The following is an 8,498-nucleotide window of genomic DNA, read 5'->3' as shown; positions in this document are numbered from 1 at the left end:
GAAACCTATACTCGTCGATTCTAGAAAATTATATCATAAGACAAATTTTAATGTTTAATTATTTTCAGTCTGTCTCGTATGACGTAAACAATTTTTTCATTTTAGAATCAGTTTTGTATTTGACCTTTATAGTGTCATAATTATTCTAAAGAAAAATTAATATTTTTTGGATTTTTCATTTAGATTTTGATCGAAAAAATTAAAAAATTTAGAAATTTGAAGAATTGCTAGCTTAAACTTCATTGAATTAAATGAAAGTTATACATCGGTATTATTCCAACGTGTTTTCCAACGTATATTTCCGTCAATCACTCCCTGCAAAGCATTAGTCAAACACTGATTGCAAGCCAGAAAAATGATGACGTCGGTAGAGCATTTGTGTGCTCGTAAAGGAAAGATCAAGCGTACCGAGTTACCGGATCGAATTTAGAGAAATGAAACAGTCGTAACAATTCTATTAAAATCGTTATTCGTGACTATTTCAGATCAAGTAACCTCGATCCTTTTTCAAAGTTCAATGTCATTGACCTAGGAAGATCTCTCTATCAGAAACAATATATATGTAGCGAGTTGATAGAATATATTTTCCCTCACATACAGATATATCCATTCTAAAAAATTTTACGCGATAAATTTCATTCTTTCGCGTTATTGCGAAGAGATACAGAAATTCTTGTCAAAATTTCGTGACTAATCGAACTCTACTTTTACGTCAGGGTTTGGAAGCGTATAAAAATAAAATTTCTCATAATACTTCTACTTGGATTAAAATTAATTCCAAAATATAAATATCGTGTGTGACAACACTGTACAAAAGAAATCGAAACTATTCAAACTCGTACATGCTAGTAATTTATTAAGATTTATTTTTTATTTATATACCATAATATTCTCTTTTTCTTAATTAAACTTCTTCGATACAAGCACAATCACCTTTGATAGTTAATTCAGCGGTTAAAAATCACCGCAGTAAAACTGCTTTGAGCCTGTTTCGTTTAATTTTACGGTGACTCGATCGGAGGTCGATCTCTGCGTTCGATCTACGGAACATATTGATCGAACCACGACGATCGATGATAGCGTTCGTTGTTTATTCGGCGTCGAGTGTGTTGAGGCTTCGCCCACGGACATTTTAGTTCGACGACAGATAAACGCACGTGAGTCAGAAGTACAGAGGCTTGACGGGGGCTTGTCAGCATCTCGACCAATGGCACACGGCTTTCAACGTGACGTCTGGTCGCATCATACGCGGAGGACACGATCTATCGAGTCTCATTGACTTGCTCCGATCGCACCGTCGATTTCGCATCGGCCATCGAACGTCAACCGGAGCAAACGAATCTCGTGTTTCCTCCACGGGATTCCGGTATCAATGAGACGCGCGCAAGCAACAGTGACATTATTGAATGAACCGATTCTCTTGCTCATCCAACATTGCCATTCGTTTTACGTACGTTTTCAGGATTTTCTTATGATATGCTTTAGTAGCGAACGACGAGCTTACTGTCCTCCCTGTTTCGTATCTTCTCTATCTTGTACTTTGAGAAACTTTCTATTAGATATGGATTGGGATGGCTTTTATCGGATACATTCCTTAGTTATCACGATGTACTTCAAGACTTCAAGTATCATTCTGAGTCAATAAAATAAAGCAAAATGTAAGGAAAATGTCTTTTTCTTATTATATATATTACAATTTTTTGTACGTTCATAATCTATGATTGTTAAGTCTCAACATTTACAAGTGGTAAAAGATAAGAAATTCGTAAGAAACATGATACAACATACGTATTTACATAATTATTTGCAAGTGGTATCTAGATACGCTATAAATTTATCATTGTAAAAGAGTTCGGAAGAGTTGGTCAATTTTACTGCCACTAGAAGCGATCAAAATAAATTAATACGTAATTTCCCACAAGAATTTTCTCCGATTGTTTGTAAAATATAAAAATAAAAACATTGATATTATCGGTATAAGTTTTATATTTTTCTCACGATCTGAATTCTGTAGATCATGAAATCATGTTCATTCGTTGAACTTGACTTTATTAAGATATGTTTTTTCATCGCTCATCTATGATTGCTCCTAAATTTTAAACGTTATGTACTTTATTTAAAGCGTTCATCGGAGAAACAGAAACACGCGTTTCCATAAGAAACGGAGTAGAAACGACATTCACAGATAGGAAATCCCAACGTTCACACGTGCTGGAGGAAAACCGCGAGGCCGGCGTTGATATACGATGCAACCGCGCCTGTCTCTACTTCTTTCGGTAGTCTCTCTATGTCAACTTGCAGGTTGCATCACCGGCGTAACGTAAGCGCTAAGAAATTCGGTGAGCGCATATTTTTACGCGCGTGAAACTGCGCTTCGTGTACCGAGATATCGAATTTCGTGAATTTCGCAATGATTACATGCTTCCATAAAATGTGGAATACGATTTGCGCGCGTGGATGTTGCCACTACACTGGTAGAAAACGCCTTGATTCAATTTCATGCTCTTATTCTTCGAATCTAAAGGGACAGCCAATCGTTTAAGTAGCAGAGCGATACTGAATTGCTGTTGTCTGTGTGCCTTGTCAGACAAGTGAAAAGTATATTTTAGAGATCTATACTCTTCTATCCTGTTAAGAGGGCAAAAAAAGATTAAGATTCTTCAGATGTAAATTGTTTTAACTTGACGAGCATGAAAGATAGAGGCTATAGAGACTAGATATAGCGACTATTTTATCTTCTTAAGAATCGGTGCAGACGAGCAGTTTGCGGCAGCGTTACCGTCGCGGTAATTTACCGCTGTGCTTTAGAATAGCATAGATTTAACGAAGCAGTTCACACGTTACGAAGCGGCGGCAAATTGCAGCGGCAGTGACGCTGCCGCAAAGTGCTCGTCTGCACCGTGTTCGAGCGAGAAGGTTAAAAATCTTTAGATCTCGATTGTTTTAACTCGACGAGCAGAAAACATAAAGGTTAGCATAGCGACTGCATATAGAGACTGTTTTATCTTCCTAAATAGAGAAAGAAAATTAAGAATTTTTGGATCTCAATTGCTTTAACTTGATAACATGAGACATAACATATATTTCTTTCTTCTAATGGACGATATTACGATATAGATGTGTTTACCATATGTTCGTTTTATCGACACTTTATTAAATTATTGAATTATTATTTTATTAAACTATAAATTTGAAATATGTACGTGTACATTTCGTATCACGAAATCGACCTGAGATACGAACGATTCAATTTTAATATTTATTATCGTAGTTCGTAAAAGAGCGCTATATCTAACATTTTATATATCGTCGTATCGTAAAACGTTGCTCCTCGCTCAGCGAACACAGAGAAAATTGTATTATCCGTGCAATCTATGCGACGAAGTATAGTATTACTCGAACCCTTTCAATTTTCCATGAAAAATGTTTCTCATTAATTCATACGAGATCCACTAGACAGGATAATCGTTCGTAATCTCTTTCGTCATTTTCGAAAGCTCGTTATCGCTGACTTGAAAAATCTATCCGAGCAGTGGCATTGAATTATCGACAAGGCCGCCGGTTCGCGTGCTAATGATTTATACTTGATTCGTAATCGTTTTGGCCGGCCTTGGTAATACAATCGGCTGACAGCGTTTTCAGCTGGCTATTCGGCCGAAATAGTTACGTGCGCGTCTTCGGCATGTCACATGCTACGATCGTTTCAGCAAAACTTTTCACGGGACACCGTAACAAGACACACTAGAAAGGTCCCTGACGAATGCCGAAATGCTTTTGCGGCTCAAATAACGTCGCGTCATGTTACTGCGTTGCATGCGCGTGAGCTAATTAACGTCGTTTCGTCACGTTTTGAGCCCTTGTGTACCGCATCGAACTGTCAAAATCCTTGTCTCGAATCATGACGTTTCTTGCGACGAATTAGTTAGGATGATCTAATGGTTTAGTGGTTGCTTCTCATCCTGCTGATGTGAAACATTCTTCCACGCTTTTAAGCGTAAGTCGCGCTTTTTTCACACTCTCATGTTTCGCGTTCGTTATTATGAAAAAATTCACGATATTTTTTAAATCACGAAAATACGTCCAAGTAGAAGATAAATTTGTAACTCGGTTAATTATGAAACTGGTAAACAGACTGCGGATAATAGGAAATTGCCCATAAATCCGAAATCTCAAAATCTCGACTTTGTAATAGACTTGATCTTATAATAAACAAGGACCACGACTAATAATGTTCACTTATTTCTTGTACGTATGTCGAACTGTTCATACTTTTTATTATACGAAGCACCGCACGAATCGGTCGCCACGATATTTTAGCTGGTCCTTATAAATCAATGAACAGATGTTTTAAACGAAAGTTGGTTGAGTAAGAATTTATGGATGTAAAAAGAGGACTTTTGAGAGATAAAAGCATCCTTTTTCCATATAATTTTTTTTATTTATATTTCTACTGTCGATGATATTGGAGGTTGGTAACCCGTATTTTCCATTGAAAATAAGCGGTATAATACTCTTTTGGCTGGCTGCCTACCGCTTGCGTCGTCTAAACGTATAATGTAACGTAATAAATAACACGGTGTTCGCGAATATTGAGTTTCTCTAACGTTATTTTCCTCTATTTATACTGTACGAGAAACGGAGCATCAGCATACTGTTTTTCTTTCTTCTCTTTTTTTTTTTTTTTTTTGCAATCTCGTATGCTCGACGATTTTAATCTTCGATCGAGTTTCTTTATTAGATACCACTGAAACTCGTTGCATATATAGCCTATAATCAGTGTTTACAATTAATTCCCCATCTCTTTGAATTTTTTCACTGGCCGATTCAAGAGTTCATCTAGTTGATGATCGTTCGCTGATTTAACGCTATAATTTCGCCTAGAAGGTTGTGTGACGTTTCGGTTTTGCGGTTGGCTGATGCGAGAGGTTGCGTATTCCGAGAAGCAAATCAGGCGAGTTCATAGGAGCAGTCACGTAATCGGGCCGTGAGATTCCTTTCAGAATTTTCATGGCTTGAATTAAATGTAATTGTATCGAGGGAGTTACGTGTGATCGCCGTGCGTACATCCCATTAAACTCGAGTAGTCTCGGATGCTGCAGTATTTTCTTGTTTCTGGCGTACTCAGGACGCTCACTACCGCTGCAATTTCTAATCAAAATAAGTCGCGCATGGTCTCATCGACCAATTTCTACGTACCTCCATTAGAATCAATTTGTAGATGAATCACGTGTTAATTGCATCGGTGCGAAAGCACATGACTTCAATATTCCCTGAGAAGATGTCGCAAACCTTCGTGAACTTGCACTTTTCTGCTATTGCGATTTCTTACCGTTAGAACTGCCGCGAAGATCAAAATGGGGTTAGGTCATAACGGCCAATTTATGGAGTATATCTTAGATTCTTCATAGATTTCCAACAGCGTAGCTTTCAAGATCCAAATTATTGTTTTCTACAACACGCAGACGCAAGCTTATTTTTCTTCTTGCATTATTTTCTTTTACATTTGACATTTTATATTTTAATGGATTTGAAAATGTATTTAAAAATTCCTAGTTCCAATGTCCACAATCGCAAGATCGTGGAAAGATTTGTCTAGCTTTTGCTTTCTCATCGATCATTCTTCAATTGCACAGGACTAAAAATTTTCTAAAGCTGCCTCGAAACATCACATAAATGTATTGGAAATATCTGTGAACGTGATTTCATAACAGGTGTAGATTGTTTAATTTTATCACGCTTGTAAGATAATCCAGGCGCGAATAATCTTTATCGGATAATAATCGAAATGATAAAGTACGTTATACCATGGACGTATCAGAAACTATACTTCAACTACATCCAACGTCTTGTCCTAGTAACGTTCTATTGCTTATTAAAAGTGTATGGTCGAAATATGAAACACATGTTGAACTATAAGGGACACGTTCACGAAAACTCGCTGCATGACAGTGATCACGTACTGGACCTCTTGCTACGGGGAACTTGCCTGCTGGTTTATCGTAGGTCCCTAATGACGTCAACATCATCCACGAATGGCAGAGAAATTCTCCGAAAAAGAACCGGCGACTGGTCCGTCGGTGATTAGGAAGAAGTTGCCAATGCTTACCTAGTTATATACACAGGGAGGAAATGCTTGAATGCCACTTCCAAATTACAGTCGATGATATAATCTCTTTGTAATCGCGTTTAAATTGCTCGAAAGTAATTAGTTGCTCTCATTTTTGAAAAATTCTCAACAGAAACTGGTTATTACCCGTTACGTTCGTGTAATTTATTGTGCATTTAGTTAAGTATAAAAGTATTTAATAAAGTATAAAGAATGAAGTTTTTAGTTTGAGAGGTATTATTTTTTGTGAATCACGAAATGTAGGTACTTTTCCTAAATAACTTTCGAACATTATACGAATCCTTTTTCTTCGAACGTGTCAAAGAGAAATTATAATCGTAATCTATTTCGGTACCTGTTATAAAAGTCGTTGGTACCTGTCGCCTGTGAGTCGTAAAACTCGTTCGTCACATGTACATCTGTTTCAAAGAAGGAACGATATATTATTGGATCTTCCAGAAGCAATTACCTCTTTAATTCTTAAAAAAGAACACGCAAAAGTTCTAAAATTAAAAAAAGTATTATTTCGTTGGAAGATTCTTCTCAAAAAGAAATGTTCGCGAGAGTTTGCACATTTTTTATGGCGTCAAAGTTCTGTAATCTGTAAAAAAGAAGGAAAAGCTAGTTAAATTAAGTAAAATGTTATTTTTCATCCAAAGAGACTCGGTAGAAAGAAATATTCCCAAGAGTTGACGAATTTTTATGAATGAAAATTACACAAGTGTTCCAATGAATGAAATACAGAAAAATCTCCGACTTAATGACTCTTTCTTTCTCACTTTTTTATCATTTCCGGCAAGCGAACGAGCCAAACGATTTATGAGCTCTTTCTTAGGGAAACATTTAGGTTATCGTCTCTCTTTTTTTTTCCTCCTTTTTAAATAAATATCTATGGTTGACGCTCCCCTTTTCTTCCCGTCGTGGACGCTAGAGGAAAGTGCTGGCTTCGAAAATTTCCTTCATCCACCGTTCAGTTTTTAACGCACGTAGAACTGTTCCAATGACGCACACGACTTCCACGAAGAAAGCACGCTCGAGGGTGGAAGGTGGAAGCCGATGAAGAACTACGCACTGGCCGGCACGTATCTGTTAGATAACAAGTGATTAATTTCAACACGCGGACATTAATTAAACGTCGAAACTGTGCGTGTGCCATGTTCTTGAAAAAAGCGCACCACTTAGCTTGATAAATTGTCGATAAAGAGGCACGCGGGTAACACGAGTTGAAACATCGATGCGACGTCGTTTCTTCCACGTTTAAACAAAAATCCGTGTCAATGAATTTGTTTTTGTAAGCAGAGACACCTCTCTCGTACGACCAGTATATAACAGTGGCTGATGCAAGTCGGTTCTTTCATCCGTCATCGAGTTGTAACATACATCCGGAAATTCTTACCAGGCAGATAATGGTTTTTGTACTCTTCTCTGGTGACTCACTGATTTTCTTCGTAGTGACGAAATTGAATTTTTATATTATGAATTATTATATTATATTATGAATAATTGTCGACAAGTACAGGAGGAATGATCGCAGCTACACTTTTTAATCCTTTGCGAAGTTTTAGAATGATAGAAACTGCAATTCTCATCAATTATAATTTTGCAATCGGTTGCATGTTTCCCGATTTCTTACTTTGGTTTCATAATTAGGATTTAATAGCGATACAACGCAAGAGTCGAAAGTCGTGAATGTATATACTTATAGAGATGTAAGTTATCGAAATATGAAGTTTTTTGATATTTTACATCGATGAAACAATAAATTCATTTAAAGTTTCTTATTACGATACGATCAGTCTCGATTTTATAACAGCAGTACGTTTCTGAAAAGTCTCAGTTACTTCTAGCATATCTTCATTAAATGCTCTCCATTCATCGTTCTCACGAGCGATCGTGTCAGACTTTTACCCTTCCACTAGTCTGTCGGTAGATACATACATGTAAAGAAATCGACGTATCCTCACGAGGAACAGTATCACTCATTAACATATATTTCTTCATTGCTATCAATGGGTGATTCTTACAAGTATGAAGCACAAGCTCCATAGTAATATATATGTCTGACTACTTTACAGTAGTAAAATTTTAATCATCAATATCTCGAAAAACGTTGAATATGACGAGGCATTTTCATAAACCAATTGACAAAATCTACTAGCGTACGACTGTAATATTTCTTTCTTGATAATATCGTCGAAGTGGAGTTACAAGCTTCGTAACTACTTGTATGACTACTTTACTAATATCTTGAAAAATATACAACATCTGAATAATGCGATATTTTTATAAACACAATAATGTGAAGTCTATCAATGTTACTTTAAACCAGTTACTACCAGCGTACTATAATACTTTTCTTTTCACAAGTTCTTCCTCCTGACATAAAATATTC

General features: G+C 36.6%; 2 long non-coding RNA genes across 2 annotated transcripts in view; one reads left to right on the top strand and one right to left on the bottom strand.

The window, feature by feature from the left end:
- Positions 1-8,498, top strand: part of LOC143303306 (uncharacterized) — a 341,397-nt gene that overhangs the window by 4,156 nt on the left and 328,743 nt on the right. The gene's annotated exons all lie outside the window — the stretch shown is intronic.
- On the bottom strand, positions 4,410-7,473 carry LOC143303343 (uncharacterized). Its single transcript, XR_013059527.1, has 6 exons — positions 7,282-7,473; positions 6,886-7,192; positions 6,462-6,707; positions 5,987-6,106; positions 5,197-5,449; positions 4,410-5,148 (listed from the first exon to the last, which is right to left on the bottom strand). It is a non-coding gene; the product is annotated as an uncharacterized LOC143303343 (long non-coding RNA).

The sequence above is a fragment of the Bombus vancouverensis genome, chromosome 11 (assembly GCF_051014615.1).
Source record: "Bombus vancouverensis nearcticus chromosome 11, iyBomVanc1_principal, whole genome shotgun sequence".
Taxonomy (NCBI): Eukaryota; Metazoa; Arthropoda; class Insecta; order Hymenoptera; family Apidae; genus Bombus; species Bombus vancouverensis.
This window is presented reverse-complemented; position numbering and strand designations above follow the sequence as displayed.